Source organism: Thamnophis sirtalis, unplaced genomic scaffold (genome assembly GCF_051295495.1).
Source record: "Thamnophis sirtalis isolate CommonGarterSnake01/CBP01778 unplaced genomic scaffold, rThaSir2_p1.2 scaffold_1, whole genome shotgun sequence".
Taxonomy (NCBI): domain Eukaryota; kingdom Metazoa; phylum Chordata; class Lepidosauria; order Squamata; family Natricidae; genus Thamnophis; species Thamnophis sirtalis.
Genome location: NW_028261381.1, coordinates 48,700,041 through 48,727,369, shown reverse-complemented (window position 1 = coordinate 48,727,369; position 27,329 = coordinate 48,700,041). Strand labels below are relative to the sequence as shown.

The 27,329-nt window shown below is 39.6% G+C and overlaps 1 protein-coding gene across 4 annotated transcripts in view; it reads right to left on the bottom strand.

The window, feature by feature from the left end:
* The window catches only part of ZNF148 (zinc finger protein 148), a 48,270-nt gene extending 33,789 nt beyond the window's left edge, over positions 1 to 14,481 (bottom strand). For 2 of the 4 annotated variants that reach the window (XM_087711675.1, XM_087711668.1), the window contains exon 1: positions 14,210 to 14,481. The gene's annotated coding sequence lies outside the window, so the exon portion shown is untranslated. Of the gene's footprint in view, positions 1 to 13,910; positions 14,144 to 14,209 lie in introns of those variants that run through there. The other 2 variants (XM_087711654.1, XM_087711661.1) reach the window with 2 other exon arrangements.
* Between the last annotated feature and the right edge of the window lie 12,848 nt (positions 14,482 to 27,329).

The following is a 27,329-nucleotide window of genomic DNA, read 5'->3' as shown; positions in this document are numbered from 1 at the left end:
ACTGTAACCATATATCCACCAACTTAAGTTCCAACAAATAATGCTATATTTGTTGTGATCTCCAAACTTTCCATCTCAAAGGACTGGCAGAGGTGGTGATGGAGGGGAGAAGAGAAGATGGTTTCATGCGCATGCAAGCACTGCTCTCACAAATGCAGCTCTCACAAATGCAGCTTAGCAAGAGCGCATGTGCATGCATGCACTCACTCAACACTTTCATGGCCTAGTTCTAAACAGGCTGCGGCCCAGCAAAGGGCCAAGAACCAGGGATTGGGAACCACTGTTATAATACTTTCCACTTACAAGAAATAAATATAGCAGGAATAATGTTGGGACTAATGGTGCATAGCTTAATGACGCTGGAACTCCTGGCCAGAAATGGTCTGCAAACCCTGATGGTATGAGCCTGGGACTGTGAGATAGAGTGAGCTCCCATCGCTCAATCCCTAGCTCCTGCCCACCCAGCAGTTCGAAAGCATGCAATATTGCAAATAGATAAATGGGGGAGGAAAAAACCTAGCTGCGTTTGTGTGGGCAGAGCACAGAAGCTGGACCTGTATCTGGCTGGATGTGAAGCATTTAAACACCAGGTGAGGCGAGACTGGCTGAGGATCCCTGAGGAGTCACCAACCTGAGTGCCGTTAGTTAATTGACTCTGTAGCTTAGTGGTTAACACATCTGCCTAAGATGCAATACAGCACAGGTTCGATTCCCAGTAAGGGTATGGCTAGCTGATGAGAGCTAAATAGCTTGAAATAGATCTATACTAATCTCCCTTTATTTATTTATCAGCACAAATACAACATATGTTGTATTTGTCTCCCTTTATTTATTTATCAGCACAAATACAACATACATACATACACACACACACACACACACACACACACACACACACACACACACACACAAACATATTATTCATACATTAAGAGCATATAAATTCCAGTGTTGTAGTATATACCTTAAAAAATAGAGTTCCTATTTTCAAAATTATATTCAGCTTCCTTGGGTATTCTTAAAATTAGCACATATAATATGAGACAAATATACAAACCCCTTGTCAGGGTTCCAAGTAACACCCCAAACAGAGGCAGGCATTTTCTCCAAAGTTCCATTTTATTAGAGATGTCATATTGGCATATCTGGAAAAATCCGAATCTGAAAGGCCCCGGGTTTTCCCCACCCAAAGTAACCCACATGTCCATCACATGGACCAATCAGGTCACTGTCCCAACTGGAGTTGTTTCCCAGTCATGCCTCTCTAGGTGCAGGCTGAACGTGCTTGACTCTCAGGGAAAAGAGCTATACATCTCACCCTGTCTCCATCCAACCCCGCCTCCCGTTTCCCACAGCATGCCCATCCACCGAATGTGGCAGCCCTGAAGATCCAAAGTTAAAGATGGCCTCCAGGACTGACACCCATCATTTAATGCAGCCATATAATAAATGAGGGATTTGTATACAACAGTCCCATTTTTTAAAAAAAAGGTGACTGCCAGATTTTTATATGGAGGATGGATAATAAAAGCTGATTTATTCATTTGCTTGTAAAGAAGTCAAGAGTTGCTTGCATTTTGGCTCAAATGCTTGCAAACTTCTAAACCCTGCTTCTTCTCTTGTGCTGCATACGCACAAGAAGCTTTGCACTATTTAATAAAAGCTATTACCTACACAAAGAAAACATGAAAATAACAGATTCAGGAAAGCGTTGCACAACTTTTAATATTTTCATTGAGATTCCTAAATTTAAACACTGGCCTCTACTATGAAAGGTTCAACTGATCTTTTTTTCTGTTGAAATATCAAGGAGGGAATAATTAATCCTTAATCATATTAAACTTTGTGAAAATGGCTTACAATTTTCTACTTTTATCTCTGGAATTTTTTCCCCCACTATAGTCTATATCTTGGGGATTTCCTGGTGGGCTTCCATCTAAGCAACGTTTTGCTTTTTCAAGAGAAAGCAAAGTCAACTAAGTATTACTTGACATGGACAGTTGTGTTTATAAATTATTGATAGAAGTATTTGCGTATCTAGTATTCCTTCAGTAGAATAGGCTCTATTAACTCCTCTGAAAAGTTAACATTATCCTGTCTGTTTTGAAAGTATCAAGAATCTTCTTTAAAAAATTGGAGACCAAAATGAAAGCAATCTAGTGCTACAGTAGATGTTTTACTACCTCTCCTAAACATTATGAGTTGTTGAGATTATCTAAAAATTACAGATGCTAAGAATATCAATTAGCCAAAGAAAATCTACTGGTATAATTCTAAACTGCACAAATAATATTGTACTCGCAATTTAAGCCAGAAAAAAGATACGCATTTTTACTGTTGTATCTAATTTCATAAAAGCAGAATTTAAATTTGTGAAGCAGAAATATTGATATTGTCCAGGTGACAAATCCCAGTATATTTTGACTCAATGCCTAGGTCTGATTGAAGTTAGTCAGATTTCTGCAGCTCTCGAGAAGGACAGAAGGCAAAATTGAGGTCCTGTCCTGTCAAAAACTAAGCGGAATGTGTGGCAGACAGATGTAGAGTCTGAAGATATCCTTAAAATCGGATGAAACCCTGAGAAGTAGGATTCAGATTGTGTCTGGGTTCAGTGCATAAATGATATAGGATAAGTGTTGTATGGTTTGCTTCAAAATTATTATTTTACTATATACTTCTATACCTTAGTAATATTAATACATTTATATCTATTTCTAACCCATCTTTCAAATATTTGGGATAGATAACAATAAAGAGAAAAAACTAAGCATTATATGAAATACCATATTTTTCTGAGTATAAGATTCACCTTTCCCCTCCAAAAAAGAGGGTGAAAATTTGGGTGCATAGTATACACCCAAATGTAGCCCCCCCCCACCAGAGGACAAAAAAGTGAGGCATGGAGGCAGCGATGGTCTGTGACAATCCCTGCCGCCTGGAAAAGCTGATTGGGAGTATTCTGGCCCTCTGATCCACCCGCCAATCAGCTGTGCTGAATCAGGCTGCAATAAATGCTGAAGCTGACCTGGCTGGTCAGAGTTTGCAGCAGCAATCACATTTTGACATTTGACATTTGACATTTATTAAGATTTATAGGCCGCCCTTCTCCCTGAGGGGACTCAGGGCGGCTTACAATCACGGGAAGGGGGTGCAATAATAAAAGACAAACAGTGAGTAAACAAGATAAATAATAAAACACCAACTTGCATTCAACAGTCAACACTCGGGCGGGTAATTTAAGAACTTATCCCCAGGCCTGCTGGGAGAGCCAGGTCTTAAGGGCCGTGCGGAAGGTCTGGATGGTGGTGAGGGTACGAATCTCAACGGGGAGATCGTTCCACAGGGTCGGAGCTGCAACAGAAAAGGCTCTCCTCCGTGTAGTCGCCAGTCGACATTGACTGGCAGATGGGATCCGGAGGAGGCCCAATCTGTGCGATCTAATCGGTCGAAGGGAGGTAATCGGCAATCACATTCAGAAAGCACAGTAACTGATTCAGTAGGATTCAAAATAATAATATACATTACCAAAAGCAGGTATTCCAAGGTAGCAGTAAATACAAGCAAAACGCACGGTTTCACTTTCAATTCTCCACTAAGCCAGGCTCCTTTCCTGTCTCCTTGTTGCTAACACAGTCCAAATAACCCTCATTGGCTGACTTAGTTGCTATGCCTATTTACTGGCTGACCTTGTTACCACGTGTCAGCTGAATACCATGGATGCTGGTAGACAGAGGCAGAATTTTTTTTCTTCTTATTTTCGTCCCCAAAAACTAAGGAGTGTCTTATACTCGGAGCGTCTTATACTCTGAAAAATACGGTAGTTGCTCTTGTTTTTTATACAGGCCAAAAAAAACCAGATTTAAATATATAGTTAAACCTTCTTAAGAAGCAAATCAGTAATGCAAGTATCATATTTTAGAGATATCTACAAACCCTTTGACTTCAATATAGTAAATAGGTAACATACGAGAGAGCATTATTTTAAAGATTGCAGGAATTCAGAAGAACCTAACAGTTTTTAAGGCTAACTGAGCAATCCAATATGCTCAATATGATATATTCACTTCAAATTAACCAAAACAATAAAAGCTTATAAGTGGAAGTATAATGAAAAGGTTAAATTATTGATATTTTCTAGAACAAATGCTGTTGTGGAGCTAGAATCATCCTCATGAGACAGCATATACCCGGGATGGTGAACCTATGGCACATGTGCCACAGGTGGCACGTGGAGCCATTTCATCAGGGCACTCCTGAAGGTCCCTGAAGGCTCCAGAGGACTAAAAGAACAGACATTATTGCCCAGAAATTTAGGATGAGCCTTTATTTGGATGAGAGTATAATTTGTTCTATTCTGGTAACAAACAAGGCAAGACATACTGAAAAATGTTACAGAAGTTTTAAAAAAATGGTAAGGTAGACATTTTATTAAACTTCTTTTTGTTGGATAAGAGCCAACAGACTACAGATGGAGTGGATGCTAGAGAATATTTTTTATCTATGGCTGTTTTAGAAAATACTAATGTCCCTGTAAGTTCATTTGCTATTTTAAGAATAAATGTATTTCTCCCACACAGTTGCTAATAGTATACTTTATCCTTATATAAAAGTAATGAATAACACCTTTAAAACAAGTAAACAGTTATTGGGAAACCTGGTTGCCTAAGCAATTAAAAGAAAGGATATCATCATTTAGTTGGATTGGGGGTTTTGTGCATGTCATCTGGCATTAACAGTTCTAAAAGCACTTGGCTTCTGATTATGAACTAGAGTAGTTCATCTTCAGGATGATAATGAATGGTTTCACTTTTGATTAGATAATTATCTCTCACCTCTCAATTACCTTTATAATGTGTGATAATGCAGCTGTGAGTTTCTCCCAAATTCTATTACCTACTGGTAACAAATTCTCGCTGTTTTGGTCTTCCTCATGCTGCCTATGAGATACAAGGAATGTATTCCTCATATGTACAAGGATGAGTTTAGGATAATGGGGTGGAGGGGTTATCTCATAACCATTAATTTATTTTAAATCTGGGAACCAAAACTACAAAAGGCTAATAATATATAAGGTAATAGCAAAAGTCATTCAGGGATTATTGGGGAGGGGGAGAACCTTTTCAAGCCAAAAGTAAAGATTTAAAAAACATGGACTATTTTCGTTTATGGAAAAGGGTAAAAAGATGGGTCTCTAACCAAAGGGAAAAATTTAATCCATAGAAGTGGAATTCAAAGGGAGGATATAAAGTGCAGTGGCAGTGTTCAAGATGAGATTATGAAAAAGAAAGGGGGCTGTGATTTATCCTACAAACAGGTCCCTGAGCTTTTAATCTCCTTCTTACTCCCACCTCTCACCAGAGTCTGCTTTCTTGTCTCCTCAGATCAAAAAGATATGAGTGAGGGTCAACAACTCTCAAAGGCACAGATGGTGAGAGACTGTACAATTTAGACCATCAGGGCCTCATTGTTCTACTTTATTCTGGCAAGAATAATAAGACAACCTGTAGTTGATTTATCTAGTACTTTTACTGCTTGGAAAAGGGGGGGGGGGATTAGATCCATATTAATGTTCTGGATACATGTTTGTAACTCATGGCTTTTTATTTTATTTTAACCCTCTGTGTGCTGCATAGAGTAAATATTATGAGATGGCAGCTATTCCTTCTTTAAATAAATGGAGTAGCATATAAGGTGATGTATTGCTGAAGTATACAATGAAGGGATCTGCTTAGTATGCTGTTTAATGTTTCAGCAGGTTGGGTATTTCCATGCCATTTTGCTGAAGTGTCAGATTTTTCCAAGCCTTACAGACAGTGATTGAAGGATACATCTCTCTGATTATTATGCTTACCCTAAGAACTAAGCCATTAAAAGTAAGTCCAACAATGTTACGGACAAAAATTGTCCATAAATGGAAGTCCTATTTATTCAGAAGCAGACTTCACTTCTGTGTCATTTCTTCTAGCCCATGCAGTGAGGGGTAAGCAGTGGGCCCCTGAGTCTTGTTACTCGAAAGCAGGGGTGTCAATCTCAATTTCATTGAGGGCTGCATCAGGGTTGTGTTTGACCTCGGGGGGGGGCATGGCCAGGGTGGGCGTGGCCAGCCCAACTTCACTCATGCCGGGGACACCTGTGGGGGCCTAAGCGCTCTGCCAGCGAAAACAGGCTCCCGAGTGCTGTTTTCACTGGCAGAGGCACTGCGGATCAGTCCTTCACTATTTCCAGGGCAGCCCTGTGGGCCAGATATAACCATGGGCCTTGAGTTTGACACCCCTGCTCTAAAGTATTCATGTGATCTCAGACTATTTGCTTCTGATCTTGTCAGAACCTGACCTCATCACCTTCCTACCATTTCCTCCTCTTTCTTTTCCCTTTTCATAGATGAGCCTGTAGTCTTCCACTGCTTCCATTTATGTTTTGGTTAAAACTGAAAAAGTCTGTCCCCTCAAATCCCATCCAGGGGTGATGTCAGTCAGTGATACATTCTAGGAAGCCCTGACAAGATGCATGTGTTCTTTGAAGAAACACCTATTGTACTGCTTGGAGTTTCTGGTAAAAAATTCAAAACACAAGTGTCAGGCAACAGACATGGATGGTAGCTACTAGCCATACATGTTTTGGAATAGTGACATACAAGTAAAGAATTAACTCAGTTCTTGTAGGTAAGCTTAGCTGCAGTATATGAAAAAAGATCATTCCAATTGTTTTGTTGATCATTCACAAAGCAAAAACATTATTGGGCTAAAGTATCATTTGTTTAACAACTATGAAGTAGACTGTGAATTGCAACTACCTGCCAGAAACCAGACATTACAGCATGCCTTCATGACCAAAAATCTGGTGAATAAACAAATAAGATTGTTTTGAGGGCAAGGAAAGGTCATGACAGGGAACAAACAGCTCCATTTTTGAAATCAGGTCAAACTTGGGGAAAAAGACAGCAGCCACTTTCTTGACATATGGTGGATTGGAAATAAAGTCCCTATCTCAAAATCCCTGTGGAATTGGAACAAAGTCCAACACACCAGGCATAGCCTTTAGCATCTGCTGGAAAACAAGGTTACTAAAAGCCATTGAATGGGAGATGAGTAGTTTTAAATAGTCCAAAACGCCCACCTTACTAGCTGTTGTGATGGTGGTACAAAATGTCCTTCTTTAGAGACTAAGAGAGGAATGTTCAGTCAGACATTCTATTGCAGTTCTCCCTAATTCCAAGAAAAAGGTAAGAGTGAATTGGGGGCGGGATGGTGGTGGTATCCTAAATCTGGTCAAGCTCACCTATATGGATCTGCAGCTGGGTGAGAATTTGCTCAGTGATATAGGGAAGCATGTCTTCCAGCTCCCCGTGTTTCATGGACCAAGGCCAGTGTTAGAATTAAGGGATAAAGTTGTTAGGCTGCAGAGTGGAGGCTAGAAAAGGGTCAAGGTGAACAAAAGATTTGTGCTGATTGATAACACATCATCATTTGTTTGTTCTATGACTGTGATGGGTGAACCTAGGGCACGTGTGCCACAGGTGACACATGGAGCCCTCTCTGCAGGCACACATGCTATCACCCAGCTCAGCTCCACCACGCATGTGCACGCAACTCCCACTGGCCAGCTAATTTTTGGGTCTTTGCCGCGCATGTGGTAAATATGTGCACAAGTGCAAAGGTGGTGGAGATCACACAACATTTTTGGTCTCAGAGGCTGCAGTGAGGCCTGCTAGGCCCAAAATGGGGTGCAGGGCATCACACAAATGTGTAGGGGGTGTCATGCGTACATGCACAGGGGGAGAGGCACATTGCATTATGGGTGTGGGCACGCGTGTTTGTGCTGTCACACACATGTAAACAATTTTGGCATGCAAGGAGAAAAAGGTTAGCCATCATTGTTCTATCAGCTAGAAATTTACAGAGTTAAAATAAGGGGAAAATTGTGCCCATCTGATATTCAGTGTATGGATTTGAATCCAGACACTGAATATCAGAATCCTGTTTTCTGTTCAGACTTTGTTGGGGTAAGAGGTTCCTTTCAAGAACATGGTGTCAATGTTAAAAGTCATCTCTAATTGCTCATCTTAGCTATTAGATGATAGCCTCAAGGGGAAAAAAGCCCAAGTTTTTCCTAAACTTTGGTCAATCTGACCAATCTGACCTATTTCAGACTGTACTGACTTAACACTGAGCAATAATGCTCTTACAAGATTTCAGAGATGTAAATTGAGTTCAAAATGGCAGTATTAATGAAAGCATTGGTAATATTCATTTGTTTCTGTGCATTGTCTTGCACCACCAAAAATATTTATGTGATTCTACTAAGACATTTTTGTGGTAACTCCAGAAGAATATTGCTCTTACATTCTGTGATGTATCAATGTGATTATATCAATGGTTTCTCAGTATAAAGATCATGTCTCTTCCTTATCCACACATAAACAAAAAATGCATGAAATTATAATCTGAATAATTGCTTTTTGTCTTTGCTGGTTTAACTGAATTAAAAAAAACAGATTAAGAAGGTGGGAGTCAAATTTTCAGTATTATTGTAACTTTTTAAATATAAAAAATGCAAGTAGAAAGACTATAAAAAGTGACCAGGAGTTTTAAAATAAGGAAATAGCTAAAGAAAATTATTATGAAATGTTCATTTAATATACATTTGGGATGATAGAGATTGCTTTTTCCCTGAAGTAATCAATATTTATGTCAATTTGTAAAAAGCATAACAATAATTTCATCTGATGAACAGGATATTAATTATAAAATTATAAGAGTTGTTCTTTTACTGCATTTACCATTATATAATCTATTCCAGTGAGGTCAATGCAATTAAAAGGACAAACATTCTCAGAGCAATCCTTATTTGTGAAATTCAAGTACTAATTAAACATTCTGCTATTGTATTTCCCATTATTGACAAACCTTTCCCATAATTCCACCACAAAATATATATAGATGTGTCCATTAAATTATCAGAAGTTGAATTCAAGGAAATTGAAAAAATGAAAGATATGAAAGAATCTGTCTTCCATCTTCCATCAGAGACAGAAAGAGAGAAAGCAAGATTCATTTTTAAAAAAACCATGAGACCAAGCAATTATTACTTTTGAGATAAACATTATAGACTTTTTTTAAAAGTCACAACCTTAATCCTTTTGAAAGCTACATCAACATAAAGACTGCCAGTTCTAACCTCTTCTATAGAAGAGATTCCACAAATCTACAGTGCCGTTTAGAACTGGTTCCAGCTCCTTCCCCCCACCCGTCCACACATCAAGATGAAGAGCGAGAGGAGGAATTCTGGGAATTGAAGCCCACAAGTCTTAAAGCTGTCAAGTTTGAACACCCTTGGTTTTTTTTTTTCTAAAGTGTTAGGGGTGTAAGGGTCTTGTAACTTGACAGCTTTAAGACTTGCACACTTCAATGCCAGAGTTCCTGAGCCAACATGACCGGAGGAGGAATTCTAGGAGTTGAAGTCCACAAGCCTTAAAGCTGTCAAGTTTGAACACCCGTGGGTTTTTTTTTCCTAAAGAGTTAGGGGTGCAAGGGTCTTGTAACTTGACAGCTTTAAGACTTGCATGCTTCAAATGCCAGAGTTTCTGAGCCAACATTTTGGTTGCTAAAGAAGAGCATTATTAAGTGAGTTTCACCACATTTTACAAGTTGGCCACTCCCATCTGGTCACATGGCTGGCAAGCCACTCCCACCCGGTCACATGGCCAGCAAGCCATTCCCACAAAGCAGGCCACACCTACAGAAGAGGTTCTAAAATTTTTGAAACCCACCACTGATCTTAACCCAAAGTTACTGATCTGCCAGTCTCAAAGAAATCCACAGAAGTAGCAGAGAAGTAAAGTCAGAGTCCCAGAAACAATGGTAACATTTTCAACATTGCAATCTGAAAAAGAAAATTTCCCAGAACCATTACTGATGCTTCAGTATCTACTTGTTTGCAAAAGTAATTAGTAATTAAGAGTAAAATCCAAAAGATCATATTTTTTTATTCAAAGCCTCTAGGTAGCTCTTCTTAAATTACTTAAAAATTAAATAATGTAAAGTTATAACTTTAACTCTTAAAGATAATCATGAAAATATCTTAAAAATATATATGCTATCTACAAGATTTAACTTTTCTTAATGTCTAGGAACAGACCCCAACTTTATATGTTAGATATACATAAAAATAAACTCAGCATAAATTATATTTCATTTTAATAGATTTTACACATCACATTTCATTCAATTAAATACAACCGACACATGTTACACAATAGAAACTATTTTTAATTTCTAGTAAACTGGACAGTAGAGAAATAAAATAATCTATAAGCCATTGTTTACAAACACATTTAAGTGGAGTCAATAGTATATTACATCAAAATCAGAAAATATGACAGAATTCACAAAATATTGCTCCTAAACCTCAAACTTAAATACAGAGTTGACCTTTCCATAATTTTCTAAATTATTTTGAAACTTTATTTAAGCTTATAATATGAACTTTTTTTCTCATTATGGCCTACCATTTGCATGCACAAGGTACTTTTACATAAGATTTATATTATAAAATTACCCCATGTGTAGAATGAAAGTGAAAGCAGGTCCACTAAACACAAATAGATGGCTCTTTGTAATTTCTCTCCAGAGAAGGAAAGGACTTGTGATCACCTACAGATGTTCCACCAGACAGTTGTTCCTCATGAGATGACCCGTAAGACAAAGATCTCCAGATTTAGAGCTCTGGGAGATAAGGGAAAACCATCTTCTCTTGTTCAAAGGACACTGGGTTTGCATACTTCCTTTTCTAATCACTTTCACAAATTGCTTATTAACTGCTTTTCAGCTATTAGATGCTTTTGAAACAACAAGTTTTATAGCACCACATGGGTTCCCTTCAATTCTTAGTGAAAAAAACTTAAAAACTTAAAAACAAGTTTAAGGACTTCAAAAAAAATTTTTGAAATGCAGCTAAAGGGTGATTAGAACTTTGATTTTGGAAAGTTACAAACACATGGATTTGAAATAAGATTTCAGAGTTAATTATAAGAATCATTCCCATAGGAAAATACTCTCTCTTTTTTTTTTTAATGATACGATAGAACTTTGAAGGCTGGACAGGAGAGGGAACCAGAAGAAACTAAAGATTATTAAAGGAGAAAAAGATTTAAATTTGACTTGCAAATACAATATCTTAATATATTGAAGGATATTTTTGAACAATGATTCTAGAAGTTAATTTTAAGAGTATATGTCTCTATAGATAGACTGAGTTTAAATATGTGATGGAAAAGGAACAAGTTTTACTGGACAAGGTTGAGACTGATCTGAAAGTAGATTTAAAAAATGACAGGCTATATATAAGAATGATATGGAAAAGATGCCATACTAGATATACAACTGAAAACAGAAGATGTCTTAATAGTTAAAAGGGATGTAGAAACACCAATCAAAAGAGTCTCCTGGATAACTTTCCAATCTCCAATTTATAAAACTGACTTGTTAAAGCTTTAAAGAATCTTCTGAGAAGAGATAAAGACAAAATGAAAAGAAAAATCAAGTTCTAAGATTTTATTTGAATGGATTAAAAGTCAATATAAAGTTGGTTTATTTGATCAAGGTTAAAATATATATGTTTTTGTCTCTGGTAACTAATACACTTTTGCTGATCAGGAATGGATGATGAGGCTTTAAGGATCTGCTTACGAAGAAGAAAGGATATGAGAAGAAGAGATATTTTGTTGTAATTTAAAAGAAGTGACAAGTTATTAAAAAAATTTATACTTGTTATGCTGAAGGGAAAAATCATTCCTTTACATATATTTTTTTCTTTACTATGATCTTATTTCTTGTTTTCTTTCTTCTCTTATTTTTTCTTTTCTGCACTTTTTATTTTTTATTTTATTATTGAATTTTTTTGTTTGTATTAGTTTTTATCTTTATAATTGTAAATTTTAGTAAAAATTATTATATATAAAAAGAATATTTTCTGATATTCAGAAATAACATCATATTTTGCTGTAACATTCCTTTCCTTTTTTTTCCTTAATGAAAACAAAATCAAGATAAGATGAAATTTTGGTTGATTATTAGAGTATCAGTCTGAAATCATCTTTATTCCAATATACTATTTATATCAGAATGTGGCCAGAGTTAACATAAAGGCATAGAATAATCATTCAATAGCATAGGTAACTATGCTATTGATCTATTAAGAGATTTAGAAGTCATTAATAATATTTAGGCATGTCTCTACTTAAGTTGGGTCTGAATACTCTTATCTAGTGTACAAGAAAAGTAGAAAGCAAATATTTTGATAATTAATGAGTTTTGTCATTATCACAATTTATTTTGGAGATATCTTTCAGATTATTCCCATGTGGGTAAACAGGAAACTTGATGCCACTGAAAATGTTTTCCTAAGATTTTTACACATGATTTAACAGGTAGCTATAACCACGCTAATAAACATTTCCTGAAAAATATGTTTAAGCAATTCCAATATCCTCCAATGAAATATTTTTACATGCACTTCCAGGGGGAATAACACTTATTAGAAATGCTCCTATGTTTTAGGTGATCTTAAGCATAGGATTTGCTTCAACATGTTTTGTAGCTTAAAAATATGTCTATACTGTATGTGATTCTTTCAGGGATGTGTTTCTACCTTATCCTAGGATCATTCTACTGTCTTTCAACTCATGCAAAGTTTTCTCTGAATAATAATAGTCTGGGATCTGTAAATGCTTGTTTGAATTGTGGTGAGTAGTTATTTTCAATTCTACATGTAAATAGATAAATACAAACAATTATGAACAGAGTATCACATCTTAGCTGTTTTTAGAATTGGGCATTTCTACTGATAAGCTCCCAAACATTTTATCATCTTCATCTTATAAAGTTAAAAATAAATTACAGAAGTCGTATCATTTGGATATATAACTACCCTAAAAGTAAAGATGCCAAGTAGATGGACTCAATTATTATCACTGTTTCTTACCTTCAAAATATAATCATAAAAAGGAATGTAATTTAATGGTACAAGAAAAAAAAGAAAAAAATGGCAGTTATAGGAACGAATTTATTTCTGGATTCTGGATCACTCTTTTTGCATCCCAATGAACATTTATTAAAAAAAAAATTGCCACTGAGATTAAGCAGATTTGATTCCCATGCACACCTGCATAGACATGCAGCCTCAATCTGTTTCTTACTGATTGTCTCCAAAGACATTATAATTCCTCACTAAAAAGCAAAAAGAAGTCATATACTGCTATTCTTGAATATATATATATGAATATATTGTATGTATGTATGTATGTATGTATGTATGTATGTATGTATGTATGTATGTATGTTGTATTTGTGCTGATAAATAAATACACACACACACACACACACACACATATATTTGACAGATATATCTATCTGTCTGTCAATCCCTTTGTCTGTTATGTTGAGCAGCCTGTATCAAAGATCCGAAGGAACTCTTTGGCTAAACAGGAAGCAGCTAGAGTTGGGGCTTGACCAGTTTGTCAATCTTTGCATTCAAGGGGGTTATGAACAGGGGTCATTCTTGATAGCCAGGACCCTATTACAGCGGCCACCATTCGAAGGGCAACCTGCCCGCCACCTTTTTGTAGCCCTAACTTTCCAAACTGGACCAGAGAACCAGGGGGAAGCAACCGTCATGGGCCAACGCGACAGGAATGCTTCCTACCTAGGGGGTGGACCGGCCCTCCAACAAGTCCCTTTGTCTGCTGGGGTCCTTCCTCCAGCCCGTTTCCAAGAAGCCCCCCGCCACTCGGCCGAAGCAAGAAAGTGGGGTGGGGGAAGCTTACCAGAGGAGACCTGCCTGCCCACCCACCCAGCCACCCCTGGAGCCCCCTTCCTTTGTTTGTGTGCCTTTCCTCGCTTTTGCCTGCCTACCTCACCGAAGAGCCGAGGAAGAAGCGGAGAGCTCTGGCGAGGCCTGCTTGGGGTTGCCTAGGGCCGGGAGACACACTTCACCTTCTGCAACTGCAGGCCCCGGACAAGCTGGAGTGCCAAGCAGGGAGATCCCGGAGTCCTTAGCGAACATCGGGCTCGACGCGGGTGACCCCGCCCGACACCCAGGGGCCACCGAGGCCCCACAGGCGGGCCAGAGGGGCGGCCGCCCCCCGCCAGGCCCGCTTCCCGCTCCTGCTCCCTCGCTCGAACGGGGGGCAGGGGGGGGCGGTTGTCCTTACCGGCGGCCCAAAACGGCGGAGTGAAGGGCGGTGGCGGCGACGGCACGACCGGCGACAGGAGGAAGAAGAGGTGATGCGGGGCTCAGAGCCCCCAGGCCGCCGGCAGGGCTGCAGCCCCGGGCACCATGATGGCGGCGGCTGCGGCGGCAACTGCAGAAGCGGCGGCTTCTTCCTGCAAGCTGCTGCGGCGGCTGGCGGGCACCAGGCCGGTCGGGAAAGCGCAGCCGCCGCAGCCTCCTCCTGGCGGTGACAGCGACGGGCCGAGCCAGAGAGCAGCGCCGCCGCTGCCGCCGCGGTGCAGCTTGGGAAAGAGCCGCAGCATCCGAACCCGCCGCCAGGCTCGACAGGAGCCCGCGCGCCCTTCCTGGAAGGGGAAGATAACGCTGAGGGGACGAGAAGGGCGCGGAGAGGGCGGGGGGCGCCTGCCCGCCCGCGGACTGTCCCTATAATCTCGGGGAGGTCTCGTTTCTGCGCGGCCCGAGCCTGTTCTCCCCCCTTCTCGGCCCCGGCGCTGGCTTCGGTGGCCGGACCACGACTGAAAATCCCGGGCGGGAAGGAAAAAAATGAAAGGCGGGGAGAGCAGGTGGGTCCCTCCAGGATGCCTTGCGGGAAGGGTGAAAGGAAGCCGCCCTGGGTATCCTCACGGAGCAAAGGTCCTGCACGTGGAACCTGGGCACCCCCGAGACCTTTCAGAGGGTCCGCGAATAAATCCAATAAATAAACATTGTCAAAGTTCTCCCTTTAAATCCTTAATCCAATAAACAACAATAGGGACCACCCACACAAATCAAAGCTTTTGGGCGTCGTTCATCGTTTTTAAGAAAGTAAAAGACCCCCGAGACCAAAAAGTTTGGAGAACAGGCGCAAGTAGGGAAGTATCCGCGGCGCCTGTTAGACACAACGGTTTCGGTTAGCAAAGCCAACACCCGCATTTAATACCGGGCAGGTTGCTTGGGAAACAAAACAAGAAATTCGGTTGTGTGGCCCATAATTGAGATCAGCATGAATATATAGGACAGGCACTCCAACCTAGGGAGGATTCAGAAAAAAAACATAAAGTTTCCTTACTGACAGAATTTAAGGGAGTCTCCCAACCTGTGACCCTTCACTTATATTTTTGTGTGGAAAACAAGCACTTCTGCACACCCAATCCATTAAGGAAGGAGAAAGTCAACCTTACTATATATTTTTGATAGCACTAGAATCCATCTATCTGGAAGCACCTCTCACTTGCATTTTGATATGTAAGGGGATAATCACCCTTTGTTTGTGAATGGGAGAGGCAGAGTATGCATTAGTCCATTTGTGTACCAACATTTTCAAAAAGTTCTAATAGTTTATAAAAGAGGGAAAAAGCAAATTTCTATACTGAAGTAAAGAGATGCAGAAGTCTATATGTGTAAAAATGTTTTACAAAAGGAAAGCATTGTCAAAGATAACTTGAAAGCAATAAGAGGGGGCTGGGATTTGGGGAGGAGGAAAAATCCACCACAGCTGCAGAGTTTTCTCTGAAAATGCTCTGTTCTTAATAGCATCATTTTTTTTCTTGGTGTCCTGGCCAGACAGCAAGGCCTCAAATAGCAGTCTTGTTCTTAGGGATGCAAGCAGTCTTTCACATACTAAGTGCAGTTTAACGGTTTAAACTGGCACTTTAATTTGCTGGCAATTAATTGGCTATCAGTATAGCATGTACTGACTGCTTTGCTCTTACAATATTGATCATTTAGCGGCTACATTTTTAACCACTTGCAATTTCCAAATCATTTTTACAGACATATGTTCAAAAAACCAGAAGTACAGGTATGTATTCTTTAATAATAGGCATACAAGGCATGTAGCAGCCAGATTGCCTTCACTCTAACTATTCCTCATCAATTATTCCTTCCTGGCCCTTCATCTTTATCCTCTGGACATGCTTTTTTGTCAAAAAATCTCACATGTCCAGAAATGGATGCAATTTTATTTGTTTGAATAAAAATACCCACAGAAGAGATAGTATGCCCCTAGTCACTTTAAATTGCCACTGTGGCAACATCAAATGTGTCTGTATTTAATGATCTATCATCACACCAATGATTAGGTGACATAAATTGCTAGTCTGGAAATCCTCAGGGACAGTGTAACTCTGAAAAGACAAAGTCGCCCAACTCCAATAATGTAATTCTGGATACAGTACAAAAAAGATTCCATTCACATCAAATGCAGTGTATCGTGACTATCCATCATAGCTGGAAGAAAAGGCAGACTTGAACTTTTTATGTGAATTAATCTAAAACAATTAGAGTTCTTATTGCATACTCACTTTACTTGCCTTACTTCCTTTATAGATGCCTTACCACCACACCTTCTTTTGCCTTCCCCCATATACTTATATGACAAGTATAGTCAAATTTTAATTATGATCATTGGCCAACTGTAGTGGAATATAACCATTAAAAAGAAGCATAAATGATTTAATGTACCAAGAGTGAAAATGAAAATCTAAAAGAAATTATAAAAAGCTAGACGATATATAAATTATAAGTTAAAAATTAAAAATATGTATAAAAAGTGAGAATCTGCAAGGAATTGTGGGAGCATTAGATGGGTGTAATGGAGCATTAGAAATTAGCATGTGGAAGACTATCATATATATTGTTATAAAGTACTCTAATATGCCAAACTAGCACCCATTAGCTTTAATTTATGAAGTTGAGCATAGATCATCATCCAATGAATTTTGAGCAAGTTCTCCTATACGCCCTGACTGTATAATGTATAATGTATAATGATAAGATGAAACAGGAGTACAAATATCTCTGTAATATAGGCACTAGACAAACAAGCCCTTTTGGTTTTATGGAGTCATAGAATGGAATAGAATGGAATAGAATAGAATAACAGAGTTAGAAGAGACCTTGGAGGTCTTCTAGTTTAACCCCCTGCTCAGGCAGGAAATCTTATACCATATCAGACAAATGGTTGCCCAATCTCTTCTTAAAAACTTCCAGTGTTGGAGCATTGTGTTTACATATCATATATCATACCATTTTACACATCATTCCAGGAAAGAACTCTTGCCTTAACCTGGAAGATTATTTAATTTAATTTTGTATTTAAACAAGCATTCAATATGGGAAACCACAAAACAAAAACCACAGTTTAAAACTCCCAATGTAAGGAGCAACAAAAATTGATTAACAATTAAAAGCTTGGCCATAGCAATTCATCTTTAGTCCCAAGGGTGCTTTTTCAAGAGGCAACTGGACTTTCTGTTTTTCTTTGAAGACGAAGATGATGAGAAGCGAAATGTCTTCAAAGGATAACAGAAAGTCTAGTTGCCTCTTGAAAAAGCACCTTTGGGACAACCATGACCTGGATGACTGAGAATCACCATAGACAATTCATCTTTAGGTATTCTCAACACCCAAAATGTTATAAGCAGTAAGCATTTGACATTCAATGCAAGCTTTCGGTACAGACACCATATCTTTTTTGTCTCTTGCAAAATAAAAGCTTAGTTTTGCACTATTTGCAACTTCTGGATATTTTTCAAAGGTTGTCCTAAATAGCACACATACTAAAATAGATGAGAGAACTACTACTAGATCCATCTGATTTGAGAAGGCTTACAACTTGCCCCATAGCCAAACTACCATAGCCCGAGCCAAGGGTCAGCAGAAACTCAAGAAATAGGTACTCCCAGAGTATTTAGTTGCAGTTTCATCCTACCTATTTGCTTTCTGGTCAGTGTACAAAATTCTTCATTAGGGTGATGAGGCAGCCTGGTGTGCCCAAATTTTTAAAGAAGCTATTCACATTTTGTTGTGCCTTAAATTATCAAAAGCCTTGGTACAATCTTAGATGTGTTCTTGGAGTTCCTCGCAGTTCCTAAGATCCATCAGATATTAACAATCTTATAATCTTGGATCCCACCAGGTACAGGTAGACAGGAGTCAAACGCACATAGTCCTCGACTTACATCCACAATTGAGCCCAAAATTTCTGTTAAGTGAATTTTCCTCCCATTTTATGACATTTCTTGCTACAGTTACTAAGTGAATCACTGCAATTGATAAGTTAGCAATCTGATTGTTAAGTGAATCTGGTTTACCCATTGACTTTGCTTATCAAAAGGTGGCTCACATGACCTTGGAACACAGCAATGGTCATAAGTATGAATCCGTTGCCATGCATATACATTTTAGTCACACAATCATAAGGATGCTACAAAGGTTGTAATTGTGAAAAATGGTTATGTTACTTTTCTCAGTGCCATTATAACTTTGAAAGTCACTAAATGAACTGTTGTAATGAACTGTCGAGGACTACTTGTGTTTGACTCCTGCCTATTTAAAAAGGTATTTTTTAATTGAATGAAATTGAAATTGAATTGAAATTGTTGCAATATGAAGGTCTGGTTTCCAGCATATGGAATACACTAATCACAACTAGATTCACCCAACACATAAACCAACATAAACCACATTAAGCTCTAATGATGTGTGAATCTGTAGACTTTGTGCAGATCCAGAGTGTCTTAGGTTAAAAAAGGGAGATAAATACCTATTGAGTATAGAAGAAGAAAAAACTTCTATAGATATTATTTGAAGTGACCTTCCTCCAGGGGGGAGCGATAATAAGAATGTGTTTTAAATGGCTTACTAAAATGGGAATGGTTTTCTCTAAAAATAATGGGCTTCATCTTTAGCCTCACCAGTTTAGCTTTCTGCAAAAGCATGCATTGTTCAGAGTGCTTATGCAAGCAAAAAGATAAATATATCTTCAATAATAATAAAGGATTGCTTTCCAGATGTGCCCATGTACTCTGTAAAGATCTTTTCACTTCACTCATGAGTCTGAATAAAGGGGTGGGGGGGACAGAAAAAGGTTTTCAGAGGTGATGCCGTCTTAAATATGAGACCATTGCAAAAAGGGAACAAAGCCAGCCATTTCATACAGTACACTTTCCATATGTCCTTGAACAACACAATGGCTCAGTGTCATAGTTTTAGAAGATTCATATTGCTTGAGAGAATAAGGGAAACAAAGCAGTAAAGAATATGTAAATAGTTTGTTGAAATTTAAAAGACTGCTCTTTTCTAATAAGTTGTGTTGTTCATTTTCAGTTTGTTTCCCTTGTGGCATGCCTTTAACAAGACACCTTAAAGTCAAGCTAGCCATGAAAAAAATAATCCCCTACGTCAGAGGTAGGTTTCAGTCGGTTCTGTCCGGTACGTGTGTACCGGAGAAAGAATTTAGCGTATCCTGGCCTGCCCCCCTCTTGGCCGCCAGCAGAAGCCTTCCGGGAGGTTTTGGCTGGCAGGCACACAGAGGGAGGGTGGGGAATCACAGAGGGAGGAAATTGCATGGATTCCCCACCCCCTTCATTGGAAGCAAGGCGGCTGTCAGAGAAGAGAGCAGCGCGTGCCCGTGGATTTGTCCAATGAATCCTCCCCTCCTGTTCCTTCTTCTGCTGTTTGAACAAGTTGCATGGGTCACTCTCCCTTGTCTTTCACAACCGCCTTGTTTCCAATTGGGGGTGGGAAGAAATCGATCTTTTTCGTCCCTCTCCATGGCTCCCCACCCAATTTGAAATGAGGCAGCTGTGAAAGACAAGGGAGGGTGACAAGGGAGCGTGTACAAACAGCAAAAGAAGGAACATGATAGGAGTTCCACGCGGGGCTTTTCAAACAGCCAAACTCTTCTCCTGTTCCACCTTTTGCTGTTTGTACATGCTGCGCAGGTCGCGCTCCCTTGTCTTTCACAGCTGCCACGTTTCCAATTGGGGGGAAGAAATTGATCATTTCCATCCCTCTCCATGGTTCTCCACCCCAGTTGGAAACAAGGCGGCTGTGAAAGACAAGGGCGCATGACCCACGCAGCATGTACAAAGCGCAAAAGAAGGAACAGGTGAGGAATTCCACACGGGGCTTTTCAAACAGCCAAACTCTCCTCCTGTTCCACCTTTTGCTGTTTGTACATGCCATATGGGTCGCACTCCCTTGTCCAGGCTGCCCCGCTGCCTCTGGCTTCCCTCCGAGAGCCTCCGCTCTTCAGGGCTGTAATTGTGCAGGCTGTGCACAAGTGCCTATGTTTTCCAAGGCGTGGAGTGACTCCGGAGCCCATTCACGACCCCCATGGAAAACATAGGCGCACGCGTGCACAGCCTGCTCAATTACTGCCCCGGAGAGCAGAGACTCTTGGAGGGAAGCCAGAGGCAGCGGGGCAGCCGGGTTCCTTGCCCTCAGAGGGAGGAAGGGTCAGTTGGGAGAGGGGCTTTGGTCCTGCTGCCTCTGGCAAATGTAGCTTTACTGTTCCACGGTGAAGATTCAGTCCCTCATCCCGGAGACTTCGTAACTTGTTCTCACTCACCCGGGCTTGTGTAGAGGCTTCATTCTCCAGGCCTGTAATTTGCGCAGGGCATGCACACGCCTATCTTTTTCACAGCATGGGGCCGTGGCCGGAAGACGAGGAACGCGAGGAGGACCAGCGGGGCCTTGTCCTTCTGAAGAGGACCTGCCCTCAAAGAGGGCAGATGTAGTGGCATCGGTCTTGGGATGTTCTGCGGAGCCCCCCAGGGAAAAACACCACTGCCAGGTACTTATAACCATATATTTTGGTCCTGTGATTGCAGAATGCTGCAAAAAACCATAAATACAGGCCAGTTGTTGAGTGTTTCAAATGTGATTGGAACACTCAACAAGGTGACCAGAGTATGTGCCTATATCTTTGTGTGTGTTTGTGAGTGAGTGAGTGAGACAGACAGACAGGCACAGAGAGAGAGGGGAAGGGGGAGACAGACACACACATACACACAGAGGGAGGAGAAAGAGAGAGACAGACAGACACACAGAGAGAATGACAGCGAAACAGAGGGAGGGAGAGACAAAGAGCCACACAGAGACAGACAGAGAGACAGAGAAAGAGAAAGAAAGGAAGAAAGAAAAAGTATGAGAGATGAAAGAAAGAAAAAGGGAGAGAGATGAAGGAAGGAAGGAGAGAAAGAAAAGAAAGAAAAAGAACTTATGACCACAATTGAGCCCAAAAGTTTGGTTGCTAAGCAAGAGCATTGTTAAGAGAGTTTCACTATATTTTCCAAGTTGGCCATGCCCACTTTGTCACATGACCGCTGAGCCACTCCCACAAAACAGGCCGCACCTACAGAATAGGTTCTAAAAATTTTTGAAACCCACCACTGTCCTACGTGTACTTTCTTTTAAAGTAGAGTTTGGTCAGTGTATTTAAGCAGAGAATGGGGAATAAGTCATTGTTAGGTGGTTAGAGCATCACATCTTAATTTGCTTTTAAGCTAAGATCAGAAATTTGCATAGACTAGGAAAAAATCAGGAAGCAACTGAACAGAATTGTGTCTGGTTTACCTCTTGGCCTAAGAGAGACCACTCTTTTTCCCAAGCCTACATCATCTGGACCTTTTCTCAAATTTGTTTGGAAGCCTATAGTTAAGTTAGATTGCAGGGAAATTATGGTTAAACCACTGGTGCAAAAGTTAGCAGGCCCATAATCTTTATGTCTGGATTCTTCCACCAATTTCTCTCCCAGGGTTCAGCAGCACACTACAGCTGCCAACTTCTCTTCCACAATTTGGTAGAATAAAATTGGTTTACTTAATGAGCAGCAATAGCTAATTGATATTGCCAGAGCTAAGAATACAATTCATACTTACCTGCACCAGAGGACTAAAATTCTCAGCTTTTTCACTGGGTTGACCTTAACTTTGACATAACCAACAGATGGTCTGCATCTGCACTTCCTTCTTATTGTATACTAGGACCGTGGGCTATGGCCAGAATGACTGAGGCGGAGACAGGAATAAAGGCTAACAAGTTTATTCCCTGTAACGTAACAAGCTAACAGTTTGGAACCGGCTTGAGACAGGAACAGCAGCTTCTCATCTGACAGCTCCCTTTTTATACTCGGTGCTGTCAGATGGTAAGCCAATCAGCTGTCGACTATCTCCCGCCTAAACAAAACTTTATTGAGTATGCTCAGAACGTGACACTTCTGATCATTTTTTCTCCTGTATTTCCAACAGCATCACAAGTATGTGAAAGTAGTCCTCAACTTATGATCACATTTGAGCCTAAAATTTCTGTTGCTAAGTGAGACATGTTAAGTGAACTTTGCCCCTCTTGCCAAAGTTATTAAGTGAATCACTTAATAAATGATTATTATTATGGTGAAAGCAATTAAATGAGCAACCTTGTCACTAAATTAGTGGCAACATTGTTAAGTGAATCTGACTTCCCCATTGACTTTGCTTGTCAGGTCACAAAAGGTGACCCCATGTCCCTGGGACACTGCAACTGTCATAAATGTGAATCAGTTGCCAAGTGTCTGAATTTTGATCATATGACTATGGGGATGCTGCAAAAGTCATAAGTGTGAAAAACGGTCATAAGTCACTTTTCTGTGCCATTGTAACTTTGAACGGTCACTAAATAAACAGGACTACCTGTATAAAACATTCCCTGTTGAGCAAGAAATAGATGGCAAATGCTTCTGGGAGAAGCAAAAGCCCTATGTATTTTAGTCTTCCAGCATGAGATCAATTTATCAATGTTTCGAGGCAATAAATGCTTGGGATATATAAAGAAATTAATTGGACTCCCCAGAAATGTATGACAAAATAAACATTAGCCTTCAAGATGCCACCAGAGGCTTTTGTAATTGTTATTGTTGTAGTGGGCTTTCATGCTACCCCTCCTGGAAAGGGCTGCATACAAATTGACAACTCTTGTTAATTGTATTGTTTGTATTATGATTGCAGAACATAACTCATGTAACTGGGGGAAATGTTCTCATCTTGAATTTGCATGTTAGATGCCAAACCTGTGGGTTTATGGCCTAGAGGAAATGTCATATTTATTGGGACTTACTTTTTCACTTTTTTTTGTAATAATTTTTATTAGGGTTTACAAATACAGAGATAAAACACTAATGCAAACAAAGAAAGATATAAAAAAATAAAGAGAAAAAAGAAGTTGGATTTAGTCATTAGATTATGTCTGCTCTACAGGCACATCAGCAGTGGAGCACCTGCATGATTGGGCAAAGCAATAGCCTCTTCAAGGAGTGATTTTAATTTATATTCTGCTTAAAATAGAAGATGAAGAAGAAAGAGAGCATTTCCTGCCTATTTATATCTAAACAGAAGGTCCTAGTAATGTCTCTGTGCAATGAACTCTGAATGGGTACCGAAAACCAAGAGCTGGTAATATCTGGATTACCTAGGCTGATGGTATTAAGACTTTGAACATGTGTATATGTGTGTGTGTGTGCGCGCGCGCGCGCGTGCACTGAACTGGCACTGCAATATTGAGTGTAAAGAGTTCTTCACAGAAGTTATTGAGGCAAGCTGCATATATAAATAGAGCAGGAACATGATTTAATAGGAATAACACAATTCCATCTGTCAGCATCCATATTGTATCCATTCTTTCCAAAGTGCTGTAATCCTTCCACATACTGTTCACATTCCCAAATCCCAAATTTTTAAAAAGGTGATAAGCATTGACCACGCTATATAAAAAAATCTGCTTTTCCAATTATATAATTTCCATAAAACATGAACCAGAAAATAGCTGTTGTGGCTTCTGGGTCAGCTCTCAAGATTATTTACATGTTCTTTGTTGAAAAGCTCTAAGTGGCTCTTATTCAAGCAGAAGCAATATTTTTTTAAAAAAACCAGACAACAGCATTTTATCTAAGTGCTTACACAAGAATAAGAAGATTGTGCATCATGTTTTTGAATTAGAAGCTTTGAAGTGAATCAAAAAGTGCATTTATAATTCCCTGGAATTTCACATAGAATTTTACTGGTTGGGAAAAGCAGGAAATTCCTAGGCATTTGGAGCTACTGTAGATGTATTTCATGGATCTTTATACCAAAGAGATGTGAAATTTTCAGCCGCGAATCCCTCCCAATACAATTATTAACACACCTGTTACTAAGAGCCACTTTTTTCCTTGGCAGTTGTTGGGTTCTTTGGGGGAAAAAAACCAACCACAGGTACTCTGTGTTTAGAAGTCAGATTCTAAATCCATATACCAAGAGGAAACATGATGGATGTACAAAGGGGGGGGGGAGAGAGACTGTGTTTGTAGAAAATAAAAATCATTGGTGAAATGTGGATGAAGCTGCATTGAGCAAAATTTGGGGTCGATTCCTGTATTTACATAAAAATCAAAAAAGCTATGCTACTTTCCTCTTTGGAACATCTTGGTTACATGCCATATGTTCCTCTTTGAGGACTTAGGCCTTTTGAATAGAAAGAGTCTTGAAAGTTTACTAGGGCACAGACCACAGAGTAGATTTTTAAATAATAATTGATTTCCTTATTACTTAGTTTCAGGTTAAAAGATATAGTGTTATAGTTGTTACAGTCCTATTGCATAGTCAGTCAAAGAAAGTTACATTGGGTTAAATCTGATCTGCAACATGACCACATTTTCTTGGTTCTGGTAATGCTAGCTTTTTCTTACACATTGACCTTTATTTTTTAAATAAAAAAGCCTTTGCTGCACAGCTAAATTCAGTATATTCACTAGAGGGTGCTGTGCAAACATTTTTGCCTAATAAAATGTACAAATAGTGATACTATTCCGGAAGCACAGCAATTCCCAATTATCAAACTTTGCTTCATTCAAGAATTCAGAATTACATTCTTTAACATATAAGCACAGTTAAATAATTATTCCAAGCCATGTTTTATCTATTGTATCAGATATGGAGAGAGCTGTGCTCCATTAACAAGTATTTGGATTTATCTATCTTTCCAATGATCAATCAATCATTCAAGAAAACAAAGATATGCTTGCACACCATATAGACAACTAGATCTGAATCATTACTTCCATTATCCAGCAGATTAAGTATTTTAAACTTCCATTAACAAAGTGCTTCTCTACGATATTCAGAGAGCTGTTTATTCAAGATGTTAATATTTCAATATCCGAAATACCAGGAAATATCAATTAATAATTTAATAATTATATTTATTAAATTTACATTCTGCCTGACACCAACTGTGGGCAGTTCACAAAGTGTTAAAAAAACATTCAAAATAATGAACAGTACAGGAGACTATATGTAAACTTAAAAGTTTGAGAATACTTTTCATTTGGTTAAAGTGGATCAACACAAAAGGATGTCTTTTCTCTCATTCTACCTTTATCCTTTTATCCCAAATCTGTCTGAAAAAATTCCCCCAGCATTTTGTAGGATACTTAGGGAACACAAAGAATTTGAGATTAGTGTTTCTACAAGTGATAGGATGCTATTTATCACAATTCTGAAAATCTACTTCTAATGTTTTTGTTTTGTAAAACTTAAATTTGAACCCAGTTATTAAGAACAGATACAGGCATGCATTGTTCATTTTGCAAATGTCTGGTTTCCCCACTCTCTGCTCCCCACTTGTCCATCTTTTCTACTAGTCATATTGATGTGTTTTGTTTTATCATTCTATTATTTTACTTGCCCTTTGTTTAAATTTCCTTTTTCTTTTTAACTGCTGTAAGCTGCCCCATGTGAGATAGGATGCAAATAAATGTAATCAGAATTCAAACAGACAGGCCCTTGCTGCATAACATCCCAGACTTGGGAAGAAAGAGTAAGAACAGCTATCACCTGATTGTTGTGAAACGTTTGCCCCTTTTGCTGACAACATCTGGCAAAATTTGCCCTAATCCTGACTTTACATCTTAGGGTCTAGAAGCATTGATTTTCTAGTTGTCCAGCGTTTATTTCTTGACAGGTAGGATGCTTTTCAATATATTTTTGGCCCGTAGTTTAGCTCCTTCAGATGGTCTGAGGGATTAGGAAGTGGTCAGTGTCTCTGGTAAGTGCAAGTCAGATGTCTTTAACAAAATGGTGGTGTGCTGGATTTTCTTGGATCTAATTATTTTAGACAACTGTCATCTTGATTCCCTTTTTAGGAAGGGACATTCAGAAGTTGATGTAGGCTTCAGATATACAGTGCTTAGAGATAATGGATCCTTTTCAGTCAGGATTCAGGCCTGCACATGGATCTGACATTGCCTTGGCCACTTGGTGCAACCTGGAATGACGGAAGGGTTCCGAGTTGATTCTCATTGATGTTTCATAGTAGATTATGGTGTTCTTTTAGATGATGTGTAAGGGTTGACTAGGGGACGCAGTGGCTCAGTGGCTAAGACGCTGAGCTTGTCAATCAGGAGGTCGGCAGTTCAAATCCCTAGCGCCATGTAACGGAATGAGCTGCCGTTACTTGTCCCAGCTTCTGCCAACTTAGCAGTTCGAAAGCATGTAAAAATGCAAGTAGAAAAATAGGAACCACCTTTGGTGGGAAGGTAATAGTGTTCCGTGCACCTTCGACATTTAATCATGTGGGCCACATGACCACGGAGACGTCTTTGGACAGCGCTGGCTCCTCGGCTTTGAAATGGAGATGAGCACCGCCCCCTAGAGTCATGAATGACTAGCATGTATATTCGAGGGGAACCCTTACCTTTTCCTAAGGGTTGGCTGACAGAGGCTTGGCTCTGCAGTAGTGGTGCTCCTTCCTGGGCAGGCAATAAAGCTCAATTATAGTCCACTGCTCTGGGTAGAGATGCCATGGAAGTCTCAACCCAGTGCATGAGGGCTGTGATGGTCTGGGTGATACAAAGCTGCAAGATGGCATTGCTGCTTGTGCAAAAACTAATTCTCTGTTGGCTCCGATTATTACTTTGCATAGCATATATCCAAAAGAATAGGTCCGCAACTTGGATCTCTTCTTTGACAGCTACTGCTTAATGGCCTAGCTTGTGCTGGTGCAACTGTTGCAGCCCTACCTGGAGCAAGAACTAGTGACAGGAACTCATCATGCCCTTATCCCTACCAGAATAGACCACTGCAGTATATTGTACATCAGGTTACCTTTGAAGATTATGAGAAACTTCAATAGGTGCAAATTGAAGCTAAGATAAAGTGGTGGACGAGAGCCATTTCAACCATGTTACTCCCCTCCTGCGGGTAGTACATTGCTTATCAGAAGGTTTGCAGGAAGTCATGGAGAAGAAGGCCTTCTTTCTCTTGCCAAATAAGCTCACCTCTGAGAGCTTCGCATGAGGTTTTCTATTGAGCGGACAATATGTC